The sequence below is a fragment of the Leptinotarsa decemlineata genome, unplaced genomic scaffold (genome assembly GCF_025532065.1).
Source record: "Leptinotarsa decemlineata unplaced genomic scaffold, Ldec_3_MD MMD2_P_RNA_scaffold_1, whole genome shotgun sequence".
Lineage (NCBI taxonomy): Eukaryota > Metazoa > Arthropoda > Insecta > Coleoptera > Chrysomelidae > Leptinotarsa > Leptinotarsa decemlineata.
This window is the reverse complement of record NW_027412523.1, coordinates 4,606,023-4,625,915: the sequence shown is the minus strand read 5'-3', so window position 1 is coordinate 4,625,915 and position 19,893 is coordinate 4,606,023. Positions and strand designations below refer to the sequence as shown.

At 33.3% G+C, this 19,893-nt stretch overlaps 1 protein-coding gene across 3 annotated transcripts in view; it reads right to left on the bottom strand.

Moving 5' to 3' along the window:
* LOC111507278 (zinc finger protein rotund) overlaps positions 1-19,893 on the bottom strand; it is a 312,056-nt gene that overhangs the window by 28,475 nt on the left and 263,688 nt on the right. The gene's annotated exons all lie outside the window — the stretch shown is intronic.

Here is a 19,893-nt window from a genome sequence, read left to right as displayed (position 1 = left end):
TATAGGTTAAATTCATAAACACAACAAGTTGCTGAATAATTAGATTTTTCACTTTATTAGAAGCAGTGGCTTTTCCCAGTGAAGTTTGTCCTTGTAACACTAGAAAATATTATCTGTTGATTGTTGATTTGATTGTTTTTCAGATTGAGAAGAGTTGACAACAAAAAATTATTAAAAAAAAAAACTGATTCCTCCACATAAAAAGTTAAAAACGTACAAAATTATACAGCTGTATATAGTGTGCCTATTTTGAACGACTTACTTGAAATATCTTCAAAAGACGAGGTTTTTTAGCAAACTCCTCCGTTTCTTTTTGTTATGCGTTGAAAACTTCTTACAAGATTTGGTGAACTGAATCGAAAAAAACAATTGTCTACAAGTATTTCTATGTATAAAAATTTTCTGATTGATTTGGGCATTACTTGATGAAAATCCATAGTAATTTCGAAAACTCACCTCAACGATTTGAACTCCACAAACTTTATTTGAACCCAATCATAGAACGAGAAGTAACTGACATTTTGTCATTATGCCTCAATCAAAATTATTTTCAATTCAACAACAATATTTATTCCTCCTCAAAAGGTTTAATTATGGGAAATCCATTAAGCCCCGTACTTGCAGAAATTTTCATGGATAATCTAGAGAAGTCGATTTTTAAACATCCTTTGATTGAGAATTTCTTGTGTTGGCATAGATATATGGATGACGTTTTGGTATGTTTTACAGGTACTAAGAGGCAATTAGATACTTTTTATAGGGATATTAACAAAATTCATGAAAACATTAAATTCACTATTGAAATAGAAACAGTCAACTCTATCAATTTCTTGGACCTAACAATTAGTAGAATGTAGCAGCTTATAATAGCATGATTCACAGATTAGTCAATGTTCCTCTTTCAATGGATAATTTTGATAAAGAACTTAATATCATCAAGCAAATCGCGGTAAACAATGGGTTTAAAGCCGAATTAATGAACAAAATACTTGCCAAGAAAGTCTACACAAAAGCGATTCGAAACGTTTTTCCCATTGATAAGGTAGATAATCAAAATTATAGAGCTTTAACGTATTTTGGACAACCAACGGAAAAAGTGGCTTAATTTTTGAGGAATCGAGATATTAAAAGTGCATATGGAACACGTAATACGTTGAGACAGTTAGTTAAAAATAATAAAGACGAAACATCCAAATTCGAGAAATCAGGAGTATATAAATTAAAGTGTGGAACGTGCCCTAAGGTATATATTGGTCAAACTGGCAGGACATTTAGGAAGTGAATCCAGGAACATCATACGAGCTATGTAAATAAGAAAACAAATTCAACATATTCAAATCATCTTCTAGAAGAAAATAACATCTTCAATGAAGAGTTCGAAATTTATCACATAGAAAATAAAGGTTTGAAACTGAATCGTTTGGAAGCAATGGAAATTAATAAACTTAAAAATTCAAACATTCTAATAAATGACCAACTAGATTTGAAAAGATCACCATTATTGAACTTGTTTTCTTAAAAACCGAGAAAGAATTATTATTGATGTAGATGTGAGGCAATATGCTTTAGGTAATCATAATTGAACAGGTACGTTATGTAGAGGTTCAGGTAATTTCTTAGAGGTAGTCTCAATTATGGTTACCTGTAGTGTATAAATAGTAATGTAAGGATAATTTGATGTACAAATCACTTGAAAAAGCTAATGTCTTAGCGAAACATGTTGCGATATATTTTTCAAATAAAGTTTGTGGAGATCAAATCGTTGAGGTGTAGTTTTTGAAAAAAAATGTATAAAAATGTTTGAATATGATATTTGGTTTTGTTTCCATATGGAAACATGGGCATAGGTGATAAGAGCAGTGGTCCTAAAACAGAACCCTGAGGTCCTCCATATTGATTCAGAATTGTTGTTCAGGTGGCAAAATTGCTGTCTACCTACGACTCAAAAATTTTCAACAACGTGCCTTTGATGGGTGAATGGAATCTTGGGACAAGTTGATGTGATATTGACTTGTCAATTTATCAGAAAAAAACAGAACAGATACTAAAAATACATTCAACATACCAGCAGAAGCTCGTAAAATATACAAAATTAGAATTGTTCAATGTCATTTCACGTATCTCACAAAATTGTATACGCTGATTTGGTTTATATTCATTGGACTCTTGCAAAAGGGGATAAAACCAATACTGTTTTGAGATCTTCTGTATAAACTGAAAATGTGGTGATTTTAGTGGGATCTATCTAGCTGAACTTGTACTAAAATTGCAATTTGGGCAGCCTGCTCATTAGTACTAGTGTAGGTATCACTTTCACAATCATGTGTGAAAACAAAAATATCTGCCAAATCTTAACAAAATAGAATTAACCTCGGCGGTCAATTCATTGTTTTTCATCGAATTTTTGCAGTGATGTTTCTAGCAGGTTTTTGACGAATGTTATTAAAATGTAGCTTTTCTAATGTTGACTCTCAATTAACCTATAAAAAAAATCTTGATATCTAATGCATTAAATTCAAAAACGAAGCTAGTTTTGAAAAGACACATTGATGTGCTTTCCATTGAGACTTAAGGGTTGATTCTTGGATCACACCCCACCGAGGTTGTAGAATTGACAACACTGAACTTTTTTCTATTGCAATATTGTGCAATATTGAGCTGAATTTCTTGAAAAAATACTGAACTATTCAATTTTAATGAAAATATTGAAAACTCATTTACTCGACAACCTTCCATCAACATATATTCTCTTTTGCGCACCATGACATGGGTTTGGTTGAAATCCTAGGTCACGGTCAGTGATAAAGAACACCTCGATGACTTTCAACATAGCAACAATCTCACAACTGGTTTTTTGGCCGACACTATTTAGCGAATTTCTTATCAACCCATCATAATATTCTATGCAAAAACTATTTTGATTTGCATCAGAATGTCATTAGATAAATTAATTCAGTGGGATGCTCGATAATAAACTTCGTCTGTATGTTAATACATTTTTTGCATATTAGAGGTGCAATAAATGCCAAATTACCCTTGAAAGGATGAAACGAAATTACATTTTCATAAATGGGGGTTTCGGGAAGTTGTGCCGGTTTGGGAAACTGGGTGAGGAATTTTCTATTGAGAATTATTTCTTGAACATTCGAGAATTCAAAAGTCGATAAACTAGAAGATCAAAAACTGTAAATCATACGTGAAAATATACAAGAATTTTAAAAATAATTCAATTAAATGACTAAATATTTTTGAAAATAACCTTTATGACTTTCGACTTGTTCATTACTATGGAAAAAAGAGACATTTTTGATAATTTCGTTAATATCTATCTATATTTGTTATTTTTTTTGTGAAGTTTTCCATTTTTCAGAATCTAATGGAAATAGAAAAGCTAAAAAGGGTATGCTCCTCATATGATCAGTACCTATCAATGTATAATTGAATAAAATTAATAGTATTACCACAATACATCAAAATTTTATCGATGAATTTCCATTTTTCATCGAAAATTTTGGTACGAGAACAACCAGATTTATTCTAGTTGCTCTCCTGAAGTCCTGGTTCCAGAATTGTCCTTGAAATGAATATTATAAATTCACTGAATTAGTGCAAACATGAAAACTATAAAAAACATGATAAAAACGTGTTACCTATGTTTATTATTATAATACATATTATTTTACATAATTTCTGAGATTTTTACTTAATTTATTTTCACTTGCTTTCATTTCAATATTTGATAACTTCACACATGATATCATATCTATTATCATTTTTGCTTATTACCTACAAATTCAAAGAGAACGTTTGTATGTATATGCAATCAGAAATTCCTTCCCAAACAGTTGCTAAAACTGGTCACATTTTTTCAATTTTCGAATTAGGTTTGTACCCGTATTTTTTCTGTGACATTTCCTCAAATAATAGTTCAATTTTACGTTAGGGTTTCTATATCGTAACAATCCCTATATCAATATATTTGACAAATATATAGATGTTTTTAAATCATTTATCAGTAATGTGTTATAGTACCTATTCATTTTTTTTTGCCTTCTATTGTATTTTATACAATTTTCATCTCTACACTTTTACACCTGTAGAGTTCCTGATGCAGAACTAATAGTCTCGAAAGCTACTACGAAAAACACTTTTCTCTATTGCGTTTGTATGGAATCGAATCAGATATCATTCACAGGATTCCTACACAATATAATTAATGAAAAAAGTAAAATTTCACTTATATGGAACACTGTCAGCAGAGCACATGAATATGACAACTGGGATCTTGCCTAAACGTGTTATAACACTATTAAGTGTTATATAGATACTGAAGAGGTTAGCTCGACTGGCCAAGTTGAGAAACAGCTAAGATTGGAGCAGATATTGAAGTCGGAGACTCATTTTTTTGTTCAAGCATCGAGACTCCATTGACCTTTCTACAGGAACTGAAAAGTGAGGTTATGAATATATAGCCAGCATGAAAATTCAGGTTTCCTTTGATACATTATTGAATCAGAAGGATGTTGGAAAACCCGTAAAGTTTGAACACATGGAAAAAAATCGTAGTTGATGATGTTAAAATTAGAATATTTGTTTGAAATTTTCAAAAACCATTTTGTAGACTTTTGGAGGACATTTCCAAGAACATCGAAATCTTGAACAGAATTCCTATTTTTCATGTCAACGACTGCGTTTACAGTATTATATTTTCTGTTCATTTGAAAAAAAAGATCTGAAATGTTGAACAATATTTCATTCTATGATAACATTAAATTAAATTTTTTCTCAGCTGAAATATCACATAACAATAAACAAAACGTTGATTGCTAAACTGGAATTTGAGAAATGTAAATCTGGAGCCACACTAATTTCTAGTCATCCGCCTTTCGTTCTAAGAAACTGCCTGACAAGTTCGTTGACATATTTTTTGTGTATACTTTACCCAAATTTTTTGTGCAATAACTAACCTAAATAAAATTTACCGTAACACATTCTGTGTATAAATCAGAAGGGTTGAAAATTTCCTGAAAACCATCCAAAGTCTTCAAAAGTGTATGGCTCTATTTACGAACGATTTGCCCAACAGTTTTTGCCGACAAAAGTTTTTATTATCCATCCCTAAACAGATTCGATGACGTTCAGAAGCTGAAAGGTTGTAAAAGAGACCCTTTCAAAAAAAACTTCCGTGTTTATGGAAACATTGTAAATATTTGGGTAATATTGGGCAACTTTGAATAAGACATGATTTAGGTAAATAAGGGATGCCGAAAAGGGTGTATCCAGGGCTGGCTTTCTGTCGTTTCACACTTGAAAATCAATATTAGTCTAGTTCACATGTACTTTCTTTTGTAACATTTTTCAGCCCTGTCCAAAAATTACGACCAAGGCGTCATTCGATTTGTATTTTTGCCTAGAAAGTTTAAGGAAAGGTCCGAAAACGCGCCGATAAAAATTACAAAAGTTATAAACAAATGAGTGAAAAAAAAAATGGGGCTTTGGTTTTTTCTCAATATCTCGGAAAATTTTCAAAATTTTGGAAATTTGAAAAAAGATTTGAAAAGATCAATGAATTTGCGTAAAAAAAGTCCCGACTCCCGAAACAATAAACATTAATCCGCAGTCAAAAAATTTTTATCCCAATTTCAACGTTAATTACAAATTTGTTAATTAATAACTTTTTCTGAATTGAAAGTTAATATAAAAATCCCTATCATTATTAAACTAAAACCCTGGCATTTTTTCCTTTGGTGGAGTTGCCCTTAATAGGCAAAAAAAATAGATTACCGTTGCCAAAATAAAAAAAATATTATCTTCTATTATTTTATTGACAATTGAAAATTATAATTTTATAGAAAATACATTACAATTTTTTTTTCTGATTTTTTATTGTCTCATTTTATTGTCTCATGGCTAAAAACTAATTGATAATATGATATAAAAATTTTTAAAAAAATTGTAATGTATTTTTTATAAAATTATAATTTTCAATTGTTAATAAAAAAATAGAAAAATAACAATTTTTTTTATTTTGGCAACGGTAATCTATTTTTTTGCCTATTAAGGATAACTTCACCAAAGGAAAAAAATGCCAGGGTTTTAGTTTAATAATTATAGGGATTTTTATATTAACTTTCAGTTCAGAAAAAGTTATTAAATAACAAATTCATAATTAACGTTAAAATTTGGATAGAAATTTTTTGACTGCGGATTATTGTTCATTGATGTGTCCCAACATTACATGAATTTTTTCATTCCTTAATATTTACATTTAATATGTTTAAATAATTTTTTTTTGTTTTAATGTCAGAGTGACGAAAGGGGCGCGGAAGCCAGACTACCCGCTTTTGGCTCTATTTCCAGGGCTCTGTAAAAATTATAAATAATCGAGATACAGTTTCGGGAGTTGAGAAATTTTTTACGCAAATTCATTGATCTTTTCAAATCTTTTTTCAAATTTCCAAAATTTTGAAAATTTTCCGAGATATTAAGAAAAAACTAAAGCCTCATTTTTTTTTCACTTAATTGTTTATAACTTTTGTAATTTTTATCGGCGCGTTTTCGGACCTTTTCTTAAACTTTCTGGGCAAAAATACGAATCGAATGACACCTTGGTCGTAATTTTTGAACGGGGCTGAAAAATATCACCAAAAAGAGCTAAATCGAGTACATGTGAACCAGACTATATGAAAAAAACTAGCAACTATTTTTTATCGAGTAGATTATGGAAATAATTGAAAATATAAACTGGGAAACTGACTCTGCACTGATTCCAATACAACTCATATTCAGTTTTGTTTTTCATTTTATAAGTAATTAGGTTTTTTATTAATTCACGTTGTTTCTTTGCAACGAGAAGTATGCAATTAACTTGATAATAATGTAGAAAAACAAGGCCTGCGCACTATTTGTAAACAAATTAGGTATATCTAATTGATTAGACTCTTGCATTTAATATACAACGTAACATATTTATAAAAGAGACGGCCCTGAAAAATCGGACTGTAGTTTCATGAAAAATAGTTGAACGCGATAAGCACATTATCGAATTGAATAGTCTTTCATTTCGAAAAATGTTAGAAAGGAGAATTAATATTTTGTATGTATTTGACAATTGTAATATAATATCGCTACTATTTATTAGATAGCTTTCCTGTATAGATAATTCGAATATGAAAAATACAGGGTGTAACTAAATAAGTGTTAAAACATTGAAGGAGATGATTGCTCATCGAAAAAAAGATAGGATCTTTCATATAAAGAAATTTCATTGGAGCATCCCTTGTTAAGATACAGCCCCTTAAAGGGGGTATACATAAAATTTGTATAACAATTTTTTTCAGAAGCATTGAAAAAGTTACAAAATTGAAATTAACCTGAGGTTTTGTACTACCAAAAAGACACTTAGCCAGTAATTTATTAGGTTTACCCCATGGTTGTAAGGGGTGGAAAACGCAACCCCTAAAATTAATTTCCAATGTAACTTTTTGTCTTGTTATGACATTTCTTTATATGAAAGATCCTATCTTTTTTTCGATGAGGAATCACCTCCTCAAATGTTTTACACTTATTCAGTTACACCCTGTATAATAATAAATTTTTAGAATAAATGTTCACAACGTCGGCTAATCGAAAGACCAAGGAGGGGGGGAGGGTGGTTAATATATTTTTTTACTGAAAAAAGATTATTTGCTCATTGAAATGAGTTAGAAATCGCAAGTAGTAGATAATTGATTCAAGAAAATTAGTATTGGGTAATTCAAGTAATAGGAAACCATAAGGGGTTAGGTTAGGTTAGGTCCGAAGTGAGTGGGTCTCTTTGATCCTCCACCGCAACCCGCAAGGGTTCATTGTGGCTCACACCCATTCACACTCGACCAAATGAACCCAGATTCTTAACGTAGCCGAATAGTTTGTATGGAATCCAGACCAGAGACAATATAGTCTTCTTATCGAGGAGAGTCGTTTTTGGCAATTTGCCACCAATTTAGAGATGAGATAATAGAGATAATAAATTTAAAATACGTATAGTTTCAGTGGAGAATCTCTTCTTCAAAATCATGGTTATTTCAGATGTTTTTTCGGATATCAATGAAAAAAAATCTGTCTGTTCAAAATCTGTTTAAAATAGTTCGCACCCCTACGAACGACAACCGTCAGAATTCGAAACTAATGCGAGCTAAGGACTAACGAGGACTTACCTTTTAACGTGTGATCTTTCACTCTTTTGAATGAGTTTTTCCTGATTTTTATTTCGATTTCCTCTAGTTTAAGCCTCAGTTTGGGGTAAAAGTGAAGAAGATAAAAAAATATTTTTTAGGCTTTGTAGGAATTGTTTTGGAACTGAATGACGTTTTAAAAATTCATAAATGAACTGATTTCATACCGAAATGATAGTCACTGACACAAAATTTGAAATTTTGATATTTTTTGATATAATTTGAGAGTTATTTTTGAGTTTTTCATCTTGCATGAATCTTGTCTCACTGAAACAGCAAACTTGAAATTACTTCATTACATTTTCAATTTGAAGTTGAAAATTCAACTCTGCCTTGCTCAAACGCAATTTTTTTTATTTCTGATATATATTTTTGGACTTTACTCATATTTTATTTCACTTGTGATCGATCAGTTGATATGGAATAAGATACAAAAAATCCTGGGATACCTACCGAAAATTTTGAAAAATCGAAACCGATTCGGGTGGAAATTTCCACCAAAATAATAATTTTCGCCATTTTTTTAAATCGACATTTTTTAAGGACTTCTTACTTAAAAAGTATTTTGACATTCAATAACATTTGAAATGAACTACCATAGGCGATATCTCGTCCACGAAGTTATGTACAGTTGGAAGTTTGTAGTTTTCATCACCAGGTACATTTTTTCTTCCCGAGGTGCTTTTGGGAATTCAAAAATAAACACAACCGACTCATAATGGTTGCCAACTTTACGATACAGCTGTCAGTTGCCAGATTGCAACACCAGGGTTGCCAAATCCCGAAACATAAAAGGCAACCTATCGTATAAAGCTCAGATCAGACACCTATCATACAGCTACTTGAAATTGGTTCATTACTCCGCTGCAGCAACAAACAGCGTTCGTGACACCCAGGAAAAATCGAACGGAAGAAATATAATTATTAATCGATTGGCAAACACAGACAAAGTTGCCGACCGGTTCCTTCTCGTACATATTTTACCAAAATCGATAAACTGTGCCGTCGCCCTACCTCACTCAATTTTATATTTTCGGAGACTCTTCAGAAGCAACATCGATACTTCTATAAATAATTTCGCAGCTGGTTTGCAACTCTGCGGCAATATTGATTAAACTGATTTTTGTATTGAAATGTTTTTTGAGAAGAAAGCGAGCAGATTTTTTTGTTGATTCTAAAGAGGTGTAGAGTAAATTAAACGAATGCAGGTAATTTGTCCCTAAAAAGGTTTTTTTCATGATAATTCTTGAAGAAATTATTCAATATTCTTCAATTCTGTTTGCATGAATCGATTGTTCGACGTTGGTTCAAGACAGAAAAAATTTGTTTAATTGCCTGTGTTTGAGTCGTCTATTTTTTCTTGCACTATATTCAATTCGTTTATTGATTTCTTTTCTACACAGCATTTAAGTTTTTTGAAATTATAACGCGATTTTTACAGAATTTGTCATAACAAATTAGCAGTCAGTGTAGGACTCGCCTAACCTCTGTAGTACTGATTGTTTATCTGGCAGTTATTATTTTTCAAGAACCTTTACGAGCACTATAAAAAAGTTGTCATATTTATTTTTGAAGGTACTCACAGAGAGCTTGGAATCTGTTAATTTTTAATTTAATTTTTTTTAATTTTTTGTTTGATTGTTCTATTTTTATTTGTATTCAATTTCATTATAATTTCATTTCAGGGTTTTTTTGCTTAATATAACTGTTATTAATTGTTATTTTTCAGTTACTTTTGGTTAGTTTTTTTTGTTTTTCAGGGATTTCAAATCAGTTTATATTATATTAGACAATGGAAGTCCGAACTGATGAAATTATTGAACGTAGGTGGGAAAAGTGTATAATAGAGCTTCAAGGAGATTATGAATAATAAATACATTTTTTCCCAAAATGATTGTTTCCTTAATTGGGCCGTGTAGTTTTAGGACCGCCTTTGTACACTGAGCCAACACATTCAATGTTTGCAATGGTTTCCAAGAGTTATATGAGATAATTTCTATTCATACCCACAAGAATAACCATCTTGAGTAAGCTAATCAGATTTGGTAAAATCATACAATAAGAGCTGGCAAAGATTTCCACCTCATTATACCCATGGAATATCATACAATAACCTTAAAATTCGTAAACAAGTTGACAAAAAACGCTCACCATATGGCAATGGCTCGTGCCGAAAGCGCACAAAAAATACGTTAAGAAATTCAGTTCAGACACCCCGAAACTGTATAACGGAAAAAACTGTCGCACAAAACAAAATTAAAAGCCCTTGTCCCTTTTTTGACCCCTGGTCACCCCGTGTTAGACTGTGATTCGATTCAACATCCACGGGATTCAACAAAGGCACATTCTTTCGATCTATTTTTTCGAATTCGAATGGTCCCATTGAAAAATCTGACCATACACCCAAGGGTACAAGCGAGTTTTCTGCATACCTGACTGAAAACCACGTTTACATTTGCCTGGTCCATTCTATTTGAATAAGGGGAACGCGCATACCACTTCAAGAAAGCAGTAAACTCCATTCACTCGATCTGGACGGCTACGGCCCGTTTCACGGTAAAGTGAATGTGGTACATCGGAATCGAGAAGATTTGCATAGCTTCGTGAGAAAAAAGCAGGCTGTTTATAGCTGTCAACTGTTTAATATTCAAATTGAATCTACTAGATCGTTAGACGTATGTTGGATCTTGCTTTCGAAGTAATCAGTCATGAAACAGTACTGATTTTTTTCAGAGTTGCCAGATTAAAATAAAAAATCGATTAGGGGGACGAAAAGGTCTCATTTTTTTGCGATGTAATTTGTCAAATTAGCTTTGTCGTATGAGAAAATAATTTGACGGAGAAAAAGCCGGATGTCTTTTTTTTGTTGCAGGCAGGGTGATGTACTGATTTAAATGAAAAATTGATAGCTGTTAGGTATGTGTGAACGAGTAACCAACGGTGTATATGTTTGTGTGATGATTTGAAATGGTGTTGGTATTAACTTATCTGTCAATCTATTTTAACATGTAAAATTTCTAAAATTGCTTTATATTTTCAAGATTTATAATACATTTTTCCTTAATTCTTAAAGTTCGTATTTGGTTAGTCCTAATGAGTTGTTTTTTCTTTTTCTTTTTTTTTTCTATCATTATTTCATTCATTTTTTTAATATTTGTTTTCATTTTTCTTTTTTTTCCAACTTTATTTTATAATTTCTTGTTTTATATGAGTTATCTTAGAATTCACATACAAACACATTTTTTCCGCTTTTTTTATGTTTTTGAATGTGTTTCATCCTTTTTTTTTTCTTTTTATTTCCTTCTTTCTGCGACTTATAAGCTAGCTGGTTTATAGCTTATAACTAGCAAGGCTCATATATACAATATGGCTGGTGAAGAATCAAGAACGAATATAAAAGAATTTATATACAGTGCTTTTCAGATAAAAGTATCCACCTTTAATAACTTTTGTAATACTGGTATTTAGGAAAAATCCAAAAACACGTCAATTTATGTTGGAAGGGGCAAGCATTATGGCTTATTTAAACTTACTGGAAAAGCCGTCCCCTCACCCCTAGCATCATCCCTTTTTTTTAATTACTTCTCATATTTTTTATGTAAAATTTGGATACTCCTCTTTGAGCTGATTTCAAAAATGTATAATACTTGTAGGTTAAAGTGGTTAGTTTATGAGATAAACAATTTTTCTTTTAATAGCACAAATTTTACTTATTTTTTACTTTCACCTTATTTGCCTGTAATAAAATGGACTGTACAACAGTCTTGAAAATGGGGGTTCAGTTTGCTGTTGCCTGCCAGTTTGCTGTTGAAAAATGTACCTGAATCGTTCACAAAACGGCAATTTTTAATGAACAAAAACGATATCAAGATTCAAATTAGGTCGATTCACATTATTGTTAATTACTGGAAAACGGCCAGAGAACGAAATTGAAGAAATTATGTATCAAGGTGAGGAAAATGTATGCATCCATCTTCGCCAACGTACATATTTTTTCTGATTTTACTTGTTAGTTGGTGGAAAAAAATGGCAAACGTTTATTGGTAATTTATTGACGTGAATTAATATTTTTTGCAGAACAACACCCATTAAACATATTCTAATTAGAAATATTAATAGCTCGAAATATGCAAATATATCGTCTTATTTACATGGTTTTAAAATTTCCTGTTCTGCATCGGCATTTACTCGTGTAACTGGTCAATGTCATTATAGTAATTCAACCCTAATTCTCGATGGAATTGAAAGAAACAGACTGTGAAATAATTGAAATCTTTAGATTAGTGAAAGTTATTTCAAAATTTCTTAAAGAGTAATAGTGATTTAATGGAAAAATGTTCCGCAATGAGAATATTTATTTATATCAAATCGAAACAATCTAACAACTACTAATGGAAATGTGTCACCTACGCGATTCAGGACTATCAAATACTAGACAGAACGAATTCCATCTGCTGATGAAATTACAATCATCTGAATTCTCAACTAAACTTTTAGTTTGTCTTCAATAGCTCTAGAATCACCTACAGTATGATAAAATGAATCATTTCATTGCATCTCAAAAGAAAAAACATCTCTCAATGTTTGCTTCGTAAATGTCGCGGTCTCTTGTTTTTTACAAAACTCGCCACAGAGTAAAAGTAGATAAATATCTAAATTACGATGGAAAAAGTGTTTTGAATTGGTTTCCATATCTTCATCTATGTAGAATGATGGCTCGTTGTGGATAGTTTGTAGCATCCACATTTTCATTAATATACACACATCGGAAAAGTCTAGGGATATTTTTAAAAATGGCAATAATTTTTTTTTAGATCGCTTTAGGGAAAAAAAGTTGACGGGTGATTATTAAACGAATGTAACTTACAACAAATTTATTAAACGGTCAAAAATACTGAGTGCGCATATAAGCAAAACTAAAAAATAATATGGCTCTTCTTTGGCACCCCGAAAAAAAAATCATAATACAAAAAAAAATTAAATCAGTACAAAGAATGGCCTCCACGCTGGTTTATTACGGCCCTACATCTATCGTACATCGACAAAATGAGATTGTCAATGTCTTGTTGAGGTACATTTGCCCTTTCAGCGATTAAGAGCTCTCTCAGTTGAAACGTTGTGTGAATGTTCCCCGTATGCGGAGTAATTCTTCGTTGAAGCATGTCCCACACATGCTCGATGGGTTTCAGGTCCGGTGATTGTGCTGGCCATGGCAATACATCAACTCCTTCGTTGGTGAGCCAGTCAGTCACTAGACGCGCGACATGTGGACGAGCATTATCGTGCATTAGGTGGAAGTTTTCACCAACAGCGCCAGCAAACGGACGGACGATAGGTAGAAGAATGGTGTCGAGGTACTGTCGAGCTGTGAGGGAGCGATTTGGAAAAACGAGATCGGTTCTGCTGCCGATCAGGATTCCGCCCCATAGCATTACTGTACCACCTCTGTATGGACTTCCTGGACGTGTCTCAAACGTTCATTATTTCCAGGTCGTCTCCACAGTCTTACTCGACGAGAATCTGGATGAAATCCAAATCTGGATTCGTCTGTAAACAAAACTGTGGCCCAATCATTTGCCCAGTTTTGATGTTCTTGACACCACTCTAATCTTTTACCACGATTGCCTCTCGACAAAGGTGGACATCTAAGTGGCCTTCTGTTGTGGAGATCTGCTTCATGCAGTCGTGTTAGGAATCACACGTTAAAAGGTAAGACCTCGTTAATCCTTAGCTCGCACAAGTTTCGACTTCTGAGGATTGTCGTTCGTAAGGGTGCGACAGCTGATTAACGGAAAAACAGATTTTAAACAGATTTTTAAACAGATTTCTGACAGTATCACGACCAATGGTTACCTGGTGCGTCTGATGCAACACGTTAACCAACTCAGGTGCTGTGATTGTCGGTTGTCTTCTTGCGGTTAAGACCAAAAATCGGTCTTGAACTGCAGTTGTAGCGCGTCCTCGCCCTGGATGTTGTTCGGCTGGACTGCCAGTTTCACGGAAACGCCGCCACAATCGACTGATAACACTTTGGGAGACCCCCAAACGAAGAGCTACATCATTTTGTCGCATGCCACCTTGAAGAAGCCCTACAGCTCTATTCATCTCAGCCAATGGTAAGTGATGGCGTTCCATGCTAAAGCACAATATTTCCAGTTTAATTGCTGAGCAATAGGTGAAATAAAATCATGCCAAAAATCAACTTTTACGCAGTGAAAAAAAAATGGAAGAATCGCCATCAAATAGCGTAAAATATACGTTTTCACGCTATAGGAACACATCAAAATTATTTAAAACAAGTTTCTAAATAGGCCATTGTTGCGTCATTGTAATCTGCACATCAGCGCACAATCTAACCATTTATTTTTAATTCGATTTTTTTGTGTAGACTGTTTTTTAAATTAAGGAAATGCTGGTTACTAACTATGCATATGAATTGGGAAGTATATGAAGTAAAAATGTAATATTTCTTACCCAATTACGAAACTTGTCCTTGAAAACCTAAACGTAATATTTTTCGGATGTCCCAATGTATTTGTAGCATTCGAAATCGGCTCAATTTCGAACGAAATTTTGTTAATGATAATTTACAGATGGCGACTTTTTCTCTAAATAATGAAGTAGTTATTTCGAGCCAATTTTTAAACGATTTTGAACTGTACTGTACTGTAATATATATTTGGTGCAAAATCCGTCTCAAAGTCAATTTGTACAAGTGATACTACAGGGAGATAGTTTCAACTGATTTTACAGTATTCAGCACCAAAATATCTGTTGATATTCGATGACATTCATAAATATTGTTCGTACTACAATAAAGTTTCAGCAACACATTGATAACTAATTATTGATCGAAATAAAGTGTTTTACAAAAACAATCACTCTTCCCAATCGCCAAAAACACGGGTTTTACCTACAATTACCGGTAGAACCTTCGCCAATCAGGATCAGGCCTTCGTCGACTTTATCGAATTCCCAGCACAATTTTGTTCATTAAAATTCTTTATCAGATCTGTGTGGCAAGAAAGTAAAAAAAATATCGGTTTTTTGTGCAGACTATCAAATTGGTTGATTTTTTTCACTTAAATCAATCGTCACATACTCCGTTTGTTTGAAGGTGATTGACAATGTTTCATGATGAATTTCATTAGTTCGGACTTCGATTATCTAATATTATAAATAATGATTTGAAATCCTCGAAGGAACCAATACAAATGAAAAATTAAAATGAATAGCTTAAAATAACAATTATAGGTATTAAGCAAAAACAAAAAGACAAAGAAAACCCTGAAATGGAATTTCAGTGAAATGAAATGAAAATACAAGTAAAAATAAAGCAATTGAACAAAAAAAAAATCAAGTTTGCCTCGTTTGGTGATCCAAAATATTTTCAAATGCGGTTTTTTTAATTGGTTGGGAAAGGAACCAAAAATGTTCATAGACAAACAATTTAGTTTTATAGCAACGTTTCGGACTTTATTAAATCCATCATCAGGGCTCAAACATTAGTTTGAAAATAAATTAATGTTTCTGTAGTGTATGTGTTTTCATTTGGTCAGTTCTCATTTTCGTTTGTACCTATGTTGTCTGACACATATATTTTAAACGTTTTTTTGACATGGATAACTAATGTTTGAGCCCTGATGATGGCATAAAACTAAATTGTTTATCTATGAACATTTTTGATCCCTTTCCCAATCAATAGAAAAAACCGTATTTAAAAAAATTACGATTCAAAGCCAAGTTACTTTACGACGTTTCGATTGTTAGTATCCTTAATCTTCTTCGTCTGATGACTAGAACTACTCCTTCGAGAGATGACTATAGGTTTTTCTAGCGCTTTCACTTATCTCCTCTTTCCTCTTTACGCTTCACCGGTTTAGCGAGAGATTACCGTTTGACGATTTGACTATGGGTTTCCATATGTTGCGTATCTCTACGCTAGCTTGGTTGAATACATTGTTGGACAGCATGTATGCGGCTTCTTTCAATTTCCTCCTGGACCAGTGTACCTTCCTGTGTATGATCACGGCTTGGGACCACTCCATGTTATGTTGATGGATCCAAACATGTTCTGCTATTCCTGATTTGCTAGTTTCTCCTCGCTGTATGTGTTTCTTGTGCTCAGCAACGCGAACTTCCAATGACCTCATACACCGATGTATGATTCTACGCACTCGCAGGGTATCCGGTAAATGCAAGTCTTGGAATCGCAGTCCGCGTTTGGTGGCCTGGTTTTCGTGAGGCTGCTACGGATAGTGTCCCCAGATCTGAAGCAGGTCCTGATGTTATACTTGGACCCAATCCTTCTTATCCTTTCCGATAATCCTCTGATGTAGGGAAGTACAAGTACTGGTTGTGGCGGCTTCTCTTCCTTGTGGAGCATGTTGCTGTCTTCCAGCTAAAGCCTGTTCTACCATCACTTTGGAGTAACCATTCCGTTGAAGGGCATTTTTAATGATGCCTAGTTCCTTTTCGAGACGTTCTTTTGTATTACAGAGCCCGAAAGCACGGTCTAGTAGAGTTTTGGTGATTCCTCTCTTAGTCGATTGATGATAGTTGGATTTCTGGTTCAGATACTGTCCTGTGTGAGTGGGTTTTCGATATACAGATGTTTCCCATTTAGTGTCGGTCCTCTTCACCAATACGTCTAAGAAAGGCAATATTCGTTTTGTACTTCCTTCTCCATAATGAAAGTGATGGAATGACTTACGTTGTTGATGTGCTTCAGGAAAGTGTCTAGTTCTGCATTCCCATGGTTCCATATTATGAAGGAGTCGTCTACGTATCTCAACCAGACTCGGGGTTCTTCAATGGCCAGAGTTTCAAACCACTATATATATATATATATATATATATATATATATATATATATATATATATATATATATATATATTGGATATAACTATACTTTTCCTTCCAGGGATTTCAAATCAATTTATGTAATATTAGACAATGGAAGTCCGAATTAATGGAATTCGTCACATTCTAATCTACAAAACGGCTCCTGAAATTCCACCTGTTCATAAAAATGCAGTGAAGCCCATTTCAACATCAGTATTCATTTTATTCAAAATATTCGTCAGCTGTACGTACTTCCAATATGGAAACTCGATCGCATCGAACTGTCCATTATCGCCATTCGATCTTGTAGGCTAGTTCGTTGAATCATAGCCAAGGTCATGGTTCCTATACGGCAATAGCAGTTCTGATGAATATGTATGGCCATTCTAAATGTCAACATCTCGACGAACTTGTATAACTTGATCCGTGAATTTTAATTTCATAATTTGATACGTGAATGCTAATTTTATACAATTAGGCGTTAGTTATTTACATGCGGCTGTAAATATGTTGCCAAATGGTGAAATAGAAACGAATTCCTTTAAATGTTGAATGCATTATTTCATTCCTCTTCTTTGAGTATTTAAATAATTTTTTAAAGAAGAAGGTTGAAATGATAAGTTTAAAATGCGTTGTTTTAGAGTTCTTTTATGAAAACTACTTGATTTTCGTCAGGAGGTACATTCCCCATTGACAATTCCCATACAGGTAACTGTCAACGGGAAATGAAGATTTATTATTATTAGGAAAGCAACTATAATTATTTATAGAAACAGACTCCTTCAAGTTTTGGTTTCAGTTCAAAGAATTGCTTTCATTTGCTTTCCTTCGACGCCAGTTCACACTCTGCCACTCCTGATGACTCTGAGTCATTCCCTGCATAAATAGTTATTTATGTATCAAGGGAATTAAGAGGGCCTTAATTACCGATGGCAAAGTTTGCGTCCCGAGGGCCTCTGGCCCGAGGGACAGCAATTGCCTGACGTTATTAAGGCTCATTAATTCCCGTGGTACATAGATAATTTTATTTCTGACCGATTTCAATAAAATTTTGTTCATTTTTGAAAAGGAAAAATGTACCAATTCATTACCTTCCCGGTATATTTGAATCAGGTACCGTTGATTATAGTAGAGTTTTCTTGTTGCTAGGTTGTTGCTATGTTACTTGTTTATAAACAGAACTTTGTTATCAAGCTGTGTTTGCGGTGAAAACGTGTTTTCTACCCCAAATATAATGGAGGATATTTTGAAAAAAGCTGAACAAGCAAGAGAATCATTAATTCCATCGAAAAGTGAAGCCGTATACCAAAAAGAATACAAGATATATCTGGACTGGCTGACACGGAAAAATGTTATGCCAAAAGATGTCACTGAAACTGTATTTCTGGCATATTTTCAAGAACTGGTAAGGAATTTTCTATGTTTTTCGGTAGATTTGGTAGTAATTGTGTTTAATCGTTTCAGTCAGAAACGTATAGTCCGAATTCTTTATGGACTAAATGGTCAATGCTAAAATCGATGGTGACTATACATGAGAAATGAGATATCACCAAGTTCAATGAGCTACCGGCTTTTTTGAAACGGAAGAGTAAGAGTTATAAGCCGAAAATTGTACATTTATTATTTGTAATGACGTGAATAAATAAAATATGGTTCAGTTTTCATTTCTATTTATTTTTACTTGTGAAAGGTAGAGGGAATTATAAAATCTATAATGTCCCAAGGGAGTTATGACCCTCTTTATTGATAGCGTAACTATGACGATATAAGCTTATAATATCCCGGTCAGAAATAAAAGATTATAATACTGTTCTTCAAGTTCACTTGAAGGGGGGCGATATCTGAATTCGACATTGACAGACTAGTTTTAATTTCACGAAATTGTTGAATCATTGACCCTTGTACGAAATTGAAGGAACCACACACACACTCTCCGTACTCCGTACCAATTTTACTAGATGTTAGCTAACGAGAACAATCGATCTTTCTTCGTGCACAGCTTCCCTCTCATGTATGCGCCTAGCACGGCCAGGTGGACCATCATAATCGCCTTCGGCTGCGAGAAAAAAATACAAAAAGACTGAACATACACTCGACTTCACCTTAATGAAGCTGCGCTACCAAGAGGAAATGATGGGGACGGTGATGGTCTTCATTACCATCTTGCATGTGTATCATATCCTTTCCTTCGATGGATTGTCGAGAATAGACTCGAACGATATTACAAGGTCGGAGCGAATGAGAAATTATTCGACGGTTTTCTGTTGGAGTTGTTTGGCTTATGCGAATCTAATAGTCCAGTCATCTTGGTAAGTTCACCTCGGAAGTTGAGATATTTATAGCTATAAACTCGTATACACTTGTTTTAATCTTCCTCTTTGAAGATGATCACTTGGTGATCGAAACACGTGTCGAGGTGTTGAAAAATAACGATTTGGTGTTGGGAAAAACTCCAGTAATATTATTTTTTTGACTTCATAAAAGTCCTCTAAAAATCTACATATGGTAGATGAGAAAATTATCGATAAGTATGTATTTATCAATAACCAATAAACTTTTTCTACAGATACTATACAATGTGCCACTTCTCTCATTGTTTTCATACGTTTGAAACGAAAGATTTCTCAGGCAGTGAGATATACACACATCGGAAAAGTCTAGGGATATTTTTATAACATACTAAATATCATAAAAATAAATGCATGAGGTCGTTTAATTTCGATTAAATTGGTACACTCGACCACCCTGTAGATTTCTATGGGTTGAACAAAGCCTGCAAAACGGTAACTAATCTTTTATCAAGTTTTTTACAAACTGTAGCTTTTCGGCTAA